Raw genomic sequence first — 17,819 nt, forward strand, 5'->3', positions numbered from 1 at the left:
GACACAACCGTAGAATAGGACAGATCACATCAATGTTAAGCCGTTCCAAATCGACATTCAATAAAGGGTTCTGGGGATTCACGCAGCCAGGCAGGCGTACGTTATGTACATCACTTACGACGCATTGTGACGCCGACGGTACGGACAGGCTCGAGCCTGACCCGCCTCGTCCCCCTGTACTGGTAGCCCTGTCAAAATAACCACTGTCACTACCGTTTTACTGGTCATACTTGCTCTACACGTTCCATAAGGGACGTTGATCTCATAATAAGCGCCCATTGATGGTATTTATAAATAATGTAGTAACTGTGTCTGATTTCTTGGGTTACAGTGTGATTCGTGTAAATGCAGTGAGGTTAAAAGCGGTAGAAACGATTGGACTTACAGTAGGAGGCGAGATTAACGGCAGATCCACGGCGTTCCTGTGGCCCAATGCTCGAGTGCCGGCGAGTGGGCAGGCCCGAGTTACCTCCCGGTACCGCCCGGGGAGGACGCGCACGATGGGGCGATGCGAATTTTAGGCGTCATTAGAGTGTTATCTGACAGACGGCGGTTGGGAAATGCACTCGCCACACGCAGAAAGTTGTTGTCATTGTTAGTGGAATTGCTGGAGCCGAAGAACCATTGACCAATTCCTGTGCCTAAGTGATTTAAAAGTATTAGTAAAGTTAATGATGTTACAATAATTATAAATAGAATAACAATCCTTACTTTGAAGCCGCCTACGCTGCCAGTTCCGCTAGGCCCACTCATGGAGTTCTTGCGAGCCATGTCCTCAGCACTGGACGTCTTGCGCTGCTCTACGCGGAGGTTGGGAATGTTGAATGGTGGCGCGTTCATATTGTCAGTACTCATCTGATGGCGGAGAGGTCGGTGTCGCTCCGGGCTCGTCGAGTTGTCTACTTTCAGCTTGAAACGTTGGTTCTTGTCGATATTGTCGAGCATATCGTACAGTATCTATTTAAAAACTAAGTTATTATAAACAAATCTATGTTATAACGATACTAAATTTAGCAGATACGTACCTCCATAAGGTTTGTGAACTGATCAACGTTCAGAGCCGGATTCACAGTCTGCGGAGCTAGTGACGGGATCATCTTGGTGGCCATCACGCTGGTTGTCAATCCAAATTTTCTTTCGGTGAGCATGGACTTGTACAACTCTGTAACGATCAGTATTCATAGTAGTGCATAGCCCGTGGGTGGCCGAAAAGCTACGCTTTGCTAAAGACATTATTCGCTTAAGCGGTAACGCAAACTGTCAACAAATTCGCTAACTTCGCTTTGCTAAACATTAATTAAGTTAAATTGATTAGTTCAATTTTCAATCAAAGATTTTAATTTTAAATGGCGTTTTCACGATTGATAAACTAAGTTCTGATACTCGTTAATAATATACTTACTGACAACTCTGTTTATGATGTCGGGGTCGCTCATTCTCATGCTGAGGAGCGTCGGAATCACCTGCTCAAGAATGTGTGTCCTTTCGAGTCTTATAAGCACTTTCTCATAGAATCCAAGGATGAGGCATATTATTTTGACATCGCTTTGATTCTTTTCGAGTACCACTTTCACTCTGCTAAGGACGATGTTATGTAGCGCCGCCCTCAATATAATCAGACACATTTTGAATGGCAATCAGAGACGCTGTCTGTAATTTTGAAATAAGAAACGTACATTGTGTTAACTCGAGCCATAACTACTATTAACAACGTTAATATAGCTTTAGTTAGCTTTTAGTTAATATAGTTTGGTGGTGTAATTGTAATTAATTGTGTAAAATAGTTCAATTTATTTATTCAAGTGGATATTCTCGGCTTTTAATGAGATTATATCTAAATTATTCCTTGAAATCATTTCTTTATTTAATCGCTTATGTAACCAATTACGTCCTGGTAAAACTCTTAGATGTTTACCACAAAATGTTACGTTTAGCTTCCTAAAACCAAGCGATTTGTATCCGATATAGCAATAGGCTCGCACATATCCCATAGTGTGTGGAAATTCGAAGCCGGTAAATTGTGAATCCACTAGTTGCGTCACTGTTTAAACACTCTCACGAAGCCGCAGGCCGATGTTGTTTTAGTGTTAGTGGTGTAACTGCATATATCAATAAAATCGAACTACGTTTAACTATGTATAATGTCAATACCTGAATCTGGTTGGTATTGTTATCAAGCCCGTTGTAGAGCAGCGGCATCACATCACTGTTGATCTCGTGCTTTTGGCATTTTTTCAGAATAATGTGCAAGTTCTCCAGAATGGTAACTGAAGCTTGAACGCTTTTTGGAGTATTCATTAAATTCCTGAAAACGAACGCACTAAGACACGTACATATTACTATCTGATTTATAAGATGATACTTACAACTATACTATATTTAAAGTATTGATGAGATGAATGTATTTTATGTCAAACATGCGAAGATAATGGAATAAAGACGAACAAAGTAATTGTTATACGTGATTTTTCTGTTGTCTAAGTTTGAAGTTATGTAGGTACACACGTAACATCAACTAATGTAGTAATTACTGGACCTCACATTGAGGTGCCGCTTAAGTTAGTAATGTAATTTCAGTGCATTTACCCTCTTCCGAGGTGGTCGTAACACGTTTAGCGGCACCTTATTATAAATATTACGTTAACCACTGCGTTACGTAAGCCTTATCTCCTACCATAACTTGTAATATTACTTTTCAGTGCAGAACGCTGGCAAAGCAAGTTGGTTCGGAAGTGATACCCAACATTAGTTTTAGTGGTAGCCCAAAATGCAAGGCAACTCATCCCATTAAGCTCTTGTATTATCTTAGACCGCATGTAACAAACATAAAGCCGCCATAAACAGCTGCACATTAAAAATTTACAAATGGTTGTAACTGTATCGACATAGATAAATAGAAATAGACAATTAAATATTCTGTGAGATAGAGTTACTGTTGCTTTTATCTAGCCAGTGAATTCATAGTGCCAACAAAATCAACTCTGAAGCACCATTCGCGCTTGTCTCACTACTACCACAGCTTTTATTCCACTGTTGATATTAGGATAATGTATGTGCAAGCATATTCTACCTGCAGAGAAACAGTAAATAATATCTCTCCATTACTTTTAGTAACGAGAATAAGAACTTAAGTTTTAACTTGTTTTATAGTGTGTTAATATTCTAGAAAAACTATTACTAAGTATTTACTCTTCTAAAGATGAAATACAAGTTAATTGTTTTGCTTTTTATTATAATATAATTCCTTCATTTTATTAATTAGTTCTTCTTTTGTATTATGGCTGCCACCGTATATTTATTGGTGATTTTACCAATGTCGAGTTCTCATTGCAGATACGAAACAAAAAGAGACAAAAATCAGATAATCGATTGAGTTATTCAATATTTTATTTTGAACTATAGAATGCCATTTGAGGTCAGAGAAAGCGAGACAAAATATTGTACGACTATGACAGGCGTATACAAAGTTTATAAGGCCCTAACAGTAAAAAAATACTTTATACTTATGAAAGATCCAAAATGTTGTATAGCTACGAAAGAAACAAGTTTTCGTTTTGTAGTAAAATTAAAAAAAATACATTAAGCAGTCACGGTACACTTGTAGTGTGTAAACTAAATTTATATCTAGGTATATATACTCACGAAACTAATGGCAGCATTCACATCGAGCAAAAACTCAAATGACGAAGTTAGCAACAGAATAAATATTATTTCATTTAATATTAGTTATGTAAACTATCTCAGGCCTAAATTAAGAACAGATTTCAAGCAACTGTGACATAAACAATTTGCGTTTTGGCATTATAATGACTCGGTGATAAATCAGCTGCTCTAAATCAAATAATACTGAGATAATGTAAGACACTGTAAGCTGGTTTTGAAAAGCAGCACTGGGTCTATATTATTGTAATTTTTTTAATAAAATCTACATTCGGATAAAAAAACTTTTCGGTCGCATTCGTGTGCCCGATGACTTTAGTAACTTTAATGGATAATTTTGCACAAATCCTTTTGTCTTATTATATTAAAACAAACGTAAAATTATATTTTTACTTGGTTTTGTATATTTATTTATTATTCAGTAAGTAAATAAATGAAGAAACAATATTATTTATTATTTAATTTCAGAAAATGTAGAGATTGCCGGCGATTGTATCCACATACTTATCTATACTTCTATACTATTATATAAAGCTGAAGAGTTTGTTTGTTTGTTTGTTTGTTTGTTTGTTTGTTTGAACGCGCTAATCTCAGGAACTACCGGTCCAAACTGAAAAATTCTTTTTGCGTTGGATAGCCCTTTGTTCGTGGAGTGCTATAGGCTATATATCATCACGCTATACCCAATAGGAGCGGAGCAGTAATCGTTAATCTCAGGAACTACCGGTCCAAACTGAAAAAATATTTTTGCGTTGGATAGCCCTTTGTTCGTGGAGTACTATAGGCTATATATCATCACGCTATACCCAATAGGAGCGGAGCAGTAATGGCTAATCTCAGGAACTACCGGTCCAAACTGAATTTTTTTTTGCGTTGGATAGCCCTTTATTCGTGGAGTGCTATAGGCTATATATCATCACGCTATACCCAATAGGAGCGGAGCATTAATGGCTAATCTCCAGGAACTTCCGGTACAAAAACCGAAAAATTCTTTTTGTGTTGAATAGTCCTTTGTTTGTGGAGTGCTCGAAGTTATATATCATCACGCTATGACCAATAGGAGTGGAGCAGTAATAGCTAATCTCAGGAACTACCAGTTTGAACTGAAAAATTCGTTTTGTGTGGAATAGCCCTTTATTTGTGGAGCGCTATAGGCTATATATCATCACGCTATGGCCAATAGGAGCGGAGCAGTAATGGCTAATATCAGGAACAACCGGTTTGAACTGAAAAAACATTTTTGTGTTGGATAGCCCTTTGATCCCGGAGTGCTATAGGCTATATATAATCACGCTATGACCTAATAGGGCGGGTAGTAATGAAACATGTTGCAAAAACGGAGAAAAATTATTAGTTTTGAGAGCTTCCGTTGCGTGCGCTGCGTAAACGGTTAAAGTTATGCAACAATGATGTATGACGGGATTGTTCCTCTTAAAAGTTCTAAAAATATATTATAAAACAAAGTCCCCGCTGCATCTGTCTGCCTGAACGTGTTAAACTCAAAAACTACCCAACGTATTAAGATGAAATTTGGTATGGAGACAGTTTGAGACCCTGGGAAGAACATAGGCTCCCGGGAAACTACTACTTTTATAACGGAAAACTTTAGCCTGAAAAACTTTATAACGCGGGCGGAGCCGCGGGCAAAAGCTAGTAATTTTATAAAAGGTACTTAATACGATATTATGCTGAGCGTCAAATGACGTCGTGCTACTTTACACACTGGATCTTTAAATACGTAGAGTATATCGCTCAAGGATTGTTGAATCATTGGATTTACTATACGTTGCTGAGATATTAGATGAATAATTGTGAATATGATTGAAAATACTTTCGACACTAGAGGAGTAGAGAGGATAAATTAATGAATGAACCTGGATTAACGTGATAAAATATTATGTAAATTAAATCTTACTTCAAGGTCGGCAGAACGTAGTGAGAAAATTCTTCAGAAGCCGCCTCATTGGTAAGCCAGATGATGGGCTGCAACACCGCAGCTAGGACCTCAGCAGTTCGAACTTCTAACTGCAGCGCCGGCCAGACATGTTGCCAACGGAGTTTCTGAAATATTTGTCACGATTTAACAATACGGTTTGGCTATGTGTGATAACACCCACCGATTCATCTCTTTTCTTCGTATACGGGACGTTGAGATCTCAAACGAGGCCGAGCTTCCCGCTATTATTTATATTCCATTTATATTGCTATATAAGTATTTGTTTATTAATCGAAGTCTCCACTATATCACATAAAATCGACTCCAAGTATAAACTTTGCTGTCGTGTCTCGTGCAGTCAGTAAGAAAAATGAGATGAAGTTTCCGTAGAAAGATTCCCATTATTCAATCAGTATCGTTTTCCTTGAAAATTATAATAGTACTAGCAATGTCTATAGCCAGGAGAATTTAGTTGGTGTATAGTGGTGACCACTTGTAGCAAAATGGCTAGTGACATGGACCTCGTTTGCGCTCCGCTGGTAAAAAAAATGGTGCTGGAGGGGCACAGGAAAAAGATAATATCATTATGTAAATAGGTATATAAAAAAATTAACCATAAAAGACTTTAAAACTATTTCAAATAATACTTAAGTTTAATTTTAGAACACATTTAAAATACATCAAAAGGTTTCGAATGATAAATTTCGCTTAATTTTTCGCATGAGCTGTTACGCAAGAGGCGAGAGCTAGCAGATCAACTTATACGAGTAAGAAAATGCAGATTAATTTGGTAAATATATTAATACTAAGATGTTTTACATTCAAGTGTTTTTAGTGTGGAATAGAGTGTATAAATTTATTTAAAATTTGAAATATAAAGCTTATCCAATTGGCAATAACAAAATGTTAATACAAATGCAAATGTTTCTTCGGTCTGGATATGGGCACAGGTTAAAAACTTAAAAAAATAAGAATGTATGATTATTGTTTTTTATTATTTATATAAAAGAAGAGATTTAACAAATATTACAACGCTAAAGCACTACTTCATAATATCTAGTTTAAAAGTGATACAAAAAGAAATGCAAAGAAAACTACACATGTATAAATGAAAAAAAACTTTAGGAAAAATCCAAAAGTACAATAGGACGGTGGCCACCATTGGGAGATAAACAACGCATTAGCTAATTAATACACACACATTACACCTACCTTTAAAGTACGATGATTTTTTTTTAAATCACTTGGTAATATTTGCGGTTACTTTCCAATTTTAAAAGACATACCTTGGGAATGTACGGCAAAGCGTCAAGCAGAGTGGTGCGATAAAAATTTGCCTTCTGGTTGGGATCCTTCATAGTGATCACGTCCAAGAACTGCATAGCTTGGATGGCCGCCTCGCTTTGGCACCTATTGAAGTACAGCCCATTAAATGAAACGGAATAATAATTATAGCGTGGATTTGTGCATGTAATACTAGGATGTAGGCATGAGAAAATATTTGTTTCGATGTATTGTTAATTGCATCATAAATATGTTAATAATAGAAAATTACAAATATTCGTGAAATATACTTAGTCTGGCCATAAATACTGTTACACTTAATTATAAAAAAATATTACATTTGAATTTCGAATCTGTCATTTTTATACGATTGTTCATTGTGTTTTCTCATTTTGGCGCCAATACATTGTAAAATATTTTGCGATATTAAAATGGTGTGGGGTGATAAAGAGAACCGAATCGCTGTGATAGCATTACACAAAGTAGGTATGGAGCCAAATGCAATTTTTAAAACTCTCCATACACTTGGTATTAGTAAAATGTTTGTGTACCGGGCTATTAATAGGTACAATGAGACCTCCTCTGTTTGTGACAGAAAAGATCTGGCCGTCCACGTAGTGTTCGTACGAAAAAGGTGGTCAAAGCAGTAAGGGAAAGAATTCGAAGAAATCCTGTCCGAAAGCAAAAGATTTTATCTCGGGAAATGAAGATAGCACCTAGAACCATGTCGCGTATTTTAAAAGATGACTTAGGACTTGCAGCCTATAAGAGACGCACTGGCCATTTCTTAACTGATAATTTAAAGAAGAATAGGGTGGTAAAATCGAAACAACTACTGAAGCGGTACGCAAAGGGAGGTCACAGAAAAATTTTGTTTACGGATGAGAAAATTTTTACAATTGAGCAACATTTTAACAAACAAAATGACCGTATTTATGCTCAAAGCTCTAAGGAAGCTTCCCAATTAGTCGACAGAGTGCAACGTGGACATTATCCGACTTCAGTGATGGTTTGGTGGGGTGTTAGCTATGAAGGAGTGACTGAGCCATATTTTTGTGAAAAAGGTATCAAAACATCGGCACAAGTGTATCAAGATACCATTCTTGAGAAGGTAGTTAAGCCCCTTAACATCACCATGTTCAATAACCAAGTATGGTCCTTCCAGCAAGACTCGGCGCCGGGTCATAAAGCTCGGTCCACGCAGTCTTGGTTGGAATCGAACGTTTCGGACTTCATCAGAGCTGAAGACTGGCCGTCGTCTAGTCCCGATCTTAATCCGCTGGATTATGATTTGTGGTCAGTTTTAGAGAGTACAGCTTGCTCTAAACGCCATGATAATTTGGAGTCCCTAAAACAATCTATACGATTGGCAGTGAAGAATTTTCCCATGGAAAGAGTGCGTGCTTCTATTGATAACTGGCCTCATCGTTTAAAGGACTGTATTGCAGCCAATGGAGACCACTTCGAATAAGCTTTTATATTTTTAATTGTTTTATATTTATGTATTAAACTGACACACTGTAAAAGTAATAAATGTTATTTGCAGTTAACAATTTTCTTTTTTCTTTATTACAATATTTATGGCAAGACTAGGTATAATGATATTTTTAAAACTTCTTGTTTTTGTTCAAAAGTATTATATTAATTGTAATTCCCGAGAAGGTGTTAACGTAATATTAATTAAATTATTTAATAGTTTCATCAGTTTAAAGTAAAAAGTATTGAATTGTTGAAGCAGGTATTGGACTATTGAAGTGTTCTCACTTGAAGTATTTGATCAAAGGCAGCAGCTGAGTGCTAGGCCGGGGTGCGGGTCCCGCGAGAGGAGCCTCTGCACCGCCTCCTGGAGGGCACCGGGCAGGCGCGGCAACATCGCGTTCACTTGTTGATCCAACTGCAAATAACCAATCTACAGGTCTCTGCCCCTATCTTAACAACCGCAGGACGAACAAGCAACATGTTTCATTTATGTACCTAATAATAGGCGTGTTTCAAAATGTAATGGAAATCAAATAATAATTAAGGATTGTTATTAATTTTATCAAGATTGTCTTCAATTATTGCTCTATTTTGCAATTTGTCCGCAGCCCATAAACTTAGAATATTGCTTATAGTTAACTGGTTAAGTTTTTATACTACATCATCGTCAGACTAATAATTATATTATGTATGATACATATTAATATCCAGTTACCATTCCAATAATTAATCTCCTCCTATCCGAATTTTGACCACGGCGGCTAATCCCTACGGAGATCAGCCAGGTACGCAGAATATATTATAGTGCACAAGTATGTGCGCAATACACAAGTGCACTCTCTGTTCCTTCACTCTCATAGTTTGGTGAGATGGCAAGCCGACATTACTGGAGAGAGATCAGGCGCAGGACCAACGGCTTTACGTGCTTTCCGAGGCACGGGGGTATCACACCGCCAGCTTCCTGACGTCGAGCTGCGACTGAGTATTTTTTAAGATGAAAAAACCCAGTCACAATTATTTTTGCCCGACCCGGGATTCGAACCCAGGACCTCAGCGCGGTAGTCATGTACTACAATTATAACTACGCCACCGAGGCAGTCAGTTCAATCATAAGGAGGTGGAGGCCAAGAGGGCTTCCTCCATACGACGAGCCGCCGTGGAGGAGGGGCGTCTCAGGCTGGAGGCCCCGACAGCGGGGCTCCGGACCGTTGCGGCAGTGCGGCCTGTCTTTGCCGAGTGGCTAGACAGGCGCCACGGTGCGGCAACCTTTCGGTTATCACAGGTACTCACCGGGCATGGCTGCTTCGGTGAGTATCTGTACCGGATCGTAGGTACGGAGGTGTCGGCCGTGTGTTGCCACTGTGACAACTGCCCGCTGGATACGGCCCAACATACTTTGGAGATCTGTCCAGCCTGGGACGAAGAGCGCAGCGCCCTTAGATCAGTCGTCGGAGGAGATCTTTCGCTGCCGGCCGTGGTCGCTTCCATGGTCGGCAGCCAAAGATCCTGGCGTGCGGTGGCCCACTTTTGTGAGGTAGTCATCTCGCAGAAGGAGAGTGCCGAGAGGGATCGGGAGAGAGAAGATCCCTCCCGCCGCCAGAGGAGACGTAGGAGGCGCCGGGCGGACGACTGACTGGCGTCTCCCGCCCTGTGGAATGGGGGCGTTTGGAGAATTCCACCACGGTATCCCCTGCCTGTCGTAAAGGCGACTAATAGGGGCCATCGGGGGTCGTCGGCGGGCGGCTGGGGCCGTCCGCCCTTAGTGTACGTTGTGCACATCTCGCACATTGTGATGACCCCCGAGATGGACGGCAGCGTGGAAGGTAGGCCTCATGCTGCCGTTGACGCCGAGAGCGTCCTTCGGTTACGCGGGGGCTTCTGAGCCCCCCCCCCCCCCATAGGAGACGGGCCGCAACAGGCGGCACCGCGCAGGGACGACTGCGGACGAAAACTTAAACATTTCAGTCAGAGGAAGCCCACAGTCGTCCCTAATGCGCCGAAGACGGCCACCGCGGAGTTTTAGTTGGTATGCCGTGCGTGTATATAGGTTAGGGACTCGGCCCGGCGGTCACCCGAAGGTCAAGATCAAATCCGGGTGGCTGGCGTAAGGCACGGTGACCCCAACATAACCGCTCAGTCGCCCCCCCCGAAGGCTGGGCGGTAGTCATAAGGCACTTTCTCCGCGAAAACAAAAAAAAAAAAAAAGAAAAAAAAAAGTCAGTTCAATCATTATTATTTTAATGGCAAATATTGCGTGACACACGAAAACAATTATCAGGCGAATTATATGGGGATGGTATTAATTTCCATTACAGTTTTACAAATTGACTGGAAAAAACATCAATGAAATTTACATATATAATATAGAACCTTAATAGGTACATCGAATTTCTCATAAAAATGTGGATGTAATATTTTTATGGAAATATTTTATTCATCATATTTAGATAAGAGTCTCGTGTACGATACTAAATATTGTTATTATTCTATTTATTAATTGCCACTTGTGAATGATGCAAGTTATTTAAATATTGAGTCACAGATAATTATGGACCAAGGGTAACGAAGGAATTCATTAAGACCAGAGAAATAGCAACAATATTGCGGAGAAGATGAAGTGAATGGACGTTGGTACAAATTAAAGAGAAGTAGCGGAAAGCAGTTAAAGAAGAGGAAATATTTGAAATTTACATTTATGCAAAAGATATTATGCCAAAACAGTTCACATTGACCAAAATATTTAAATGTTTGGGTATCATATGGCCCTTGCACGATCTTACCCAGCATTTATTAAAGAAAAAAGACAGAGAGAATTAATGGCCGAATTCAATTGCATCTACCGACGCGCCCTAACAATCTATGTCCCCACAAACTAATCTGACTGAACAAGCTCCTAGAGAACGAGAAATTCCGTCTATAACTACTATTGAAATACACACGCCTAGTCAAAATTCTACATATGCAGAGGTTGTTACTACTCAAGCCGTCATCCATGAAATTCCAGCACTGAATCCGTCTAAAAAGATAAAGAGGAGAATAAAAGGAGAATTTGAAGATTCAGAATTTATAACACCAGATTTCATAGACCCTACAGCCAGCCAGCCTTGAATGTGAAAGAACAGAAACAAGAGAAGCGGGAAGGTAACTTGAAGAATTATTACGTAAACTAAAAGACATATTATTTTTAAAGGGGCACACAATGAAAGATAAAATTATTAATAAGTGACGGTATTCTTCATTTCATGTTGCTATGCCATTTTGAAATTGTAAGACATCTTAAAATTAAGTGCTTTGATATTTGGAACGAGTATTTTGACAGTCTAAAGGAAAAGGCATATGGTACAGAATGATCCAGCCGAACCCTTTAAAAGTACCATGGATTGACAATAAAATTATAAACAGGATCGATATAGTAACTGCACTTCGATTGCGTTCTGGACACATTTCATCCAATAAATTTAAATGTCTTATGGGCAAATCTACATCACCTAATTGTCTCAGCTGTGGTTCGGTAGATGATGTATATCATATTTTGATGAAATGTGTTCGTGACCATTCACATACAAAAAATTATAATACACGCGATATACCCATAGAAGAGTGTAACGCGATATTAGGTTCACCCTTAAGTGATCACACTAAGATATTAAAAATTTATAAATTAGCTAATGTAAGGTTAAGTAACATGTATCTTTAAATTTAATTGTTATACTATAGGAGCGGCGTTATCGGTCCAAAATATATATTTAGATAAGTTTTAAAAGTCTTAAAGTTAGAGGTTTAGTCCTAATAACGTTTTATAGTGATAGCATTCTGAGCTCGAGTCCTTACAACCTACATTTTATTTATGTAGGTACATAATATCATTTGGTAGGCTTCATTTTGTTTGTAAGATGTTTGTAGTTATTTTTAGATAAGTTGTAAAGTTAGAAGTTTAGTCCTACTTTAGATCTAATAACTTTTTAACATTGATAGCGTTCTGAGGTCGAGAAGTCCTAACTATACATGAAGTCATTTTGTTAGGCTTTCTAGTTATATTTATGTATATTTCAAGTTGAATGTTTTTCATTTTAGTTATTCGTATTTTCATAGCCCACGATCTATAGCTGTAGCGTTTCCTCAATCTGTTATTTGCATTAAGGCGGTAGTTCCGGCGAAACGACGCAATAAGAGTATTTATAGTACCTATCTATTCGAAATTTATAATAGGTACACACAGAAAATAAATTAAAATCATTTATATACCATAAAATCTTTTTTAATATCTGGGTTGCTTGTTTTAAATGTTGATATTGTTTCATTAATTTCATAATGAAAAAAGCTTTTACAATTGTTGATTCCATGAATCTCCTCCCAAATACCACGAGTACATTTAATGTCTATTCCAATTGATAAGGTATGTGAACATTTTTAATTATTTACTTTTGATTCGAAATAGAATAATGTGTTCGATAGAAAAAGAAACACAATAGTGTTGAGTAGTGCTCTTATTTTGTGAAAACAGTGTAGCTCATTATAATACTTTGTTGACACACATTACGAAATTGACTTAAGTTTTCTTAAGTTAATTGTTTGCTTTCATTTTCACTAATTTATGCGATTTTTGATATTCATGAAATTCATATGTAAATGATGTATAGTACCTACTTCCGGTGTGTCACGTACCAATTCAGCTTATTATATTTCGTAATAAATTTAAAAACTTTTTCATTAATATACGATAAAAATCAGGACAGAAATAATTTTCAATAGAACATCAATAATTTATATCTTAAATACTTAGGAATACATCGAAATACTTCTACTTACGAATTCAATTTGCTTCATGTAGAGCATGGGATTGTTGTTGGCTTGTATAAGCGGCTTGCCGAAGTTGAAGACCGCGCAGATCACAAGTCCCAGAGAGAACATATCCGACAGTATGTTGCAATGGCCGTTAGTTTGCACTTCCGGGGCTGTAATGGAAGGCACAATTACAAAATGTACTCGTGTATATATGTTTTACCTCATACCGACATAATTGAGTTTAATTTAGCTTAGCACGTTATTAACTAAATTTATCTTTAGTCGGAGATTTATGTAAAGACTACATGGAACCATGGTGTAGGCAAATATTTCTATAAGTAGCATAAATAGGTCATAATGATCGGAGTACCTACCACAGTAAACCCACGCGAAGTGGTATTTTTAATCTCCATGATTGAAATATTTGGAAGCCCAAAGCGCCCCCTACTTTTCCACTTGAAAGATGAGGGGGACATCCATTCATCTCTATTAAGAGTAGAAGAGCAACTAATCCTATGAGAACTATGAATGGTCGGTGGGTTATTGGTGACGACGATCATTTACTATCGTCGATTCTTTTAATTGTTTGGTAGTATACGATAAAAAACTAAAACTGGGTCATTTTCACATTGCGTTACTAAATGAAACCACATACTTATGTACTTGAAAATAACACTTTACAATAAGTAACTTGAGCCGTAGATGTAAAATAATAAAGTATAAGTTTCAAATAAAATAAATGTTAATAAAAAGTAATTTTAATTTTACGCGCCCTTATGTCACTACTACTACTACTCTAAAAAAATACGTCGAATTGGTCACATCATACTTTCAGTCATAAATACATCCACGCACAGCGGCACATGGCATATTCGTATTAAACTACAAAATGATAAAAAAATCAGAAATCTAAAATCAGATTTTTGATAAAAGTATTCATTATTAATAGATTTTTGGCACAATTTCCGCAAAGGTGAAAACGAGTATGTGGTTTCATTTAGTAACGCAGTGTCAAAATGACCCTGCATAATATAAAATGTATAAGTATGCATATTTTTGCTATAAAGAAATAACAGTAGAGTATTGAAGATATATTTACCCATAAAGTCGAGATTGGGTTGCGAGATCTTAGCCACTTTGATAGACCACGGCGGCACTGATATCATGTCGGTCGGATCAGATCCAATGATATTTTCTGCATATTAAACATACCAGTTAGCTTAAATCGCGTTTTATACGTAATTTTTGCTCACGCCTTGGCTTAGGTAAATTTAAGTTCGTTTATGGGATAAAATGTAGCCTATACTTATCTTTCAGGAATATTAGTATTTGAGGCTATTTTCTAAGACGTATAAAAGACGTTCAAAGGCATAAATATCCATGTTAGTAATTATTGCATTAGCATAATATTAATCGTTGCACCCTTTTCTCTGATTATTTAAATAGATTTCGTTAGCATCGTACAGTTTTCGATATGGATCGGCACAGTGATTTATGCAACGGGAAAGGCTTTTAACCCGTGCGAATCCGTGAGCAACACTTAGTCTATTATAACCTACAGTAAACAGTTAATATTGCGAAAACCTTGAAAAGAATTTCTGGAACAATTTGTTACAAGGCTACTCTACGACTCAATACAAGTTCGCAGTTCAACGGCCGCATTTCTATTTATATAGTTCTTTCACAAGGAAAGGCATGGAGCTCAGAACATTAAAATATTTATATCATCGACTATATTCATATTTGACGCGTATATTGGAGTAAATATGGAGTAAAACTGTGCTCTTAGTGACGGGAAGTGCACCCAGGTTTGTTTAAAACCAGTGTTTGCGGTAAAAATCCGATAAACACACGTATAGATGAAGAGCGACCTGGAGGTGTGATACGGGTGGCATCGCATTAAACTTATTACGGGGTTTGATGGTTTATCCGTTTATCTGCATATATGAAAATAACATGTCAATACAGAGATCAAACGCTAATTGTCCTTGACAAATTATAATTGTGGTGTTGTTACTGAACCTCTGTCTCGTGTCAACTAATCTATAATAATTACAGCCAACCACCACAAATAGGAATTCGAATCTACAAATACACTAATATATAAAACAGAAGAATATGTTTGTTTCAACGCTCTAATCTAACTAGTAATTACTAAACGCAATTTATTTTTTCCAACTAATGAGAACTTATATTACTCCAGAGTGCTAAAGGCTACTTTTTATCCGAGGAAAATATTTATCTCGAGGCACTTAAACTTAAACTACAACACTTAAAAACATCGGTTTTTTATTAAGTTGAATTTATACTAAACTTAAAATGAAAAATATCAAAATTCTATTGATTTTAAGAATTTTCCTTGTGCACCGCAATTTAAGGTCAAACGACGAGTTTTTTTTTAATATGGTACTATCTTGAAGCTAACGGATATATTGAACCCCAGAAAAAAAGGAATTTAACAAAAGGAATCAACAAAATCTTATTTGATTTTGAGACGTTCCTTTCTCGCACGTACACTGAAGTCATGTATTTAATTAAAAACTCGTTCTAATAATATAGTAAACGAATGGAATTTATTCAAATTTGATTTATATATGTTGACTATTGTGTTATTGAAAATTCACTCCTTATATTTTTTCTAGGATTTTATGTACTTTGATTACCTAGTAGTTTACATTAAAATATTAAAATATTATACCAGCCAAAATACAAAAAAGTATGCAATCAAAAGGAACTTCTATTCAAGCTTATGCTTACAGCTATATCTTAAAACTTATACCTTGTTCATATAATACGTACCTACATAGATAGTAGTATAGTATAATTTTCAGTGAATACGCACCCACAAATTCCAGGCCAAAGAGTTTCCAAGTGCCACGTTTTGTCACTATTATAACCTGGGGACACACGTTGCGATGGATTTGTCTCGCCGTGTAGTGTAAGTAATGCAACGCTTCGATGATCTAGTAACAATGGCACCAATTAATTATAATCCATTCAATTTCATTGCACATGATGCTAAGGTAAATCACCAATAGAATGGCGACATACTTAGATTGGATAACTAAATACGTGTGTGAAGAAGCGTATCTGCTAAGAAGAAATTTACATCTAAGATGGTAAAATGAACAGTGGTAAGATCTATATGAAGTTAAATATTAATGATTTATGGAAGTATTCCTTGGACGTGTATATAAAAAAATATAATATATTAAAAGACGAAATGTGGTGAATAGGGTAGAATCTGAAACCTATGATTTATTACTGTAAAGTGTCAAAAATATATAAAATTACGATCCAAAAAGTATCGATTTGATGCATGGGATACTAATTTTCAAATAAGCTCTAAGGTATGAAATAACTGTTAATAATTCTGGTACTGACGCCCCGAAAGTGCTTTTAACTTGTTGCACTAGATTCACGACCGTGGCGGCAGTGAACTAATATAATATTATTGTAAAACAATTACTATTAAAAGGACAGGTAATTTGCCAATTATAAACTTAATAACTGGGTTGTTGTCAACATTTAATAACTGTTAACTTTGGAAAAGTACCTGGGTGGCGCGCGGAAGGGGTTAAATATTTATTGGCGTATCACCCGAAAACTAGTCGTTGAATTCAAATTCGAATAATTGAAAAATATGAAATTTTATGTAGTGTAACATATAAGGTAAGTCGAGGGAGGTGGAGCATACTGGGGATAGAAGAACCACACGCGTCGCGTAAGGTCAGTGGTACGGGGAAGTATATCGGGACGGGTATTATAAGTTGAGATGGATATAAGGCCACGCAGACGACTTAGTGGGCAAAGTTAGTTTAAAACACTTACTTACAATAAAGCACTTAAAATTCAATGTCAACTACTAACCTGGAGTAACAAAAGTTAGAATCAAGGTTTGTGTAAAATTTCATTCAAAGCATTGAGTATAAAGAAACCGTGATATTGAAGCTCTCTTTACTCGTTATATTCTCGGAAATTCTTGTTTGTATATAATTCTATAGTTAGTGATTTAATTGCTTTAAATATTTTTTTGATATATTTGCGTAGTATGATATGGATTTACATTTTCATCATAAACAAACCCTCTGATTGTGTCAGATACGCAACAAGTCGGACAATCGGATTTACCTACATATCAGAATAATATGCAACAATAATAAACATCCAATTTATTGTAATACCTCGAAATGATTATTCACATCTAAATTCCATATGTGTTCGAAGATTATATTTGGGTGAGTATACTTACTTGCAGTAATCCATAACGCAGCTCGATATCCAAGAAGGAATATTCCTTGGCGTGAGGCGGTCGCTGCGGTGGCTGGAGGACCTGGTGCTGCTGCTGGGGGCCAGTGATATGGGGTGTGGCATCACTGGCTGCTGGCCAGTAGGCGTCACCGACGACTCCTGCACAATCATGAGATTTTATATATTCTATTTTGACAGATTTGTGCTACCTACACGATGCACTATATTAATTCCGATTTAATCTATCTAAGAGATATAGTTCAAAGGTCGTTTCAAAACTTACTAGGTAAGGGTTTTCTATTGAAAATCCGGTGTATTCATTACACTTAATTTCGTTCAGTTCAGTCGGTTAGGCTCTCCCTCTCCTAATTAATGAAAAACGAAATGCATGTAACCCAAGGTTGAATATTATATCTATACTAAA

The 17,819-nt window shown here is 37.0% G+C and overlaps 1 pseudogene; it reads right to left on the reverse strand.

The window, feature by feature from the left end:
- Window positions 1–492: 492 nt before the first annotated feature.
- On the reverse strand, window positions 493–17,554 carry LOC119192469 (annotated as a pseudogene).
- Between the last annotated feature and the right edge of the window lie 265 nt (window positions 17,555–17,819).

This window comes from Manduca sexta, unplaced genomic scaffold, assembly GCF_014839805.1.
Source record: "Manduca sexta isolate Smith_Timp_Sample1 unplaced genomic scaffold, JHU_Msex_v1.0 HiC_scaffold_282, whole genome shotgun sequence".
NCBI classification, from domain to species: Eukaryota; Metazoa; Arthropoda; class Insecta; order Lepidoptera; family Sphingidae; genus Manduca; species Manduca sexta.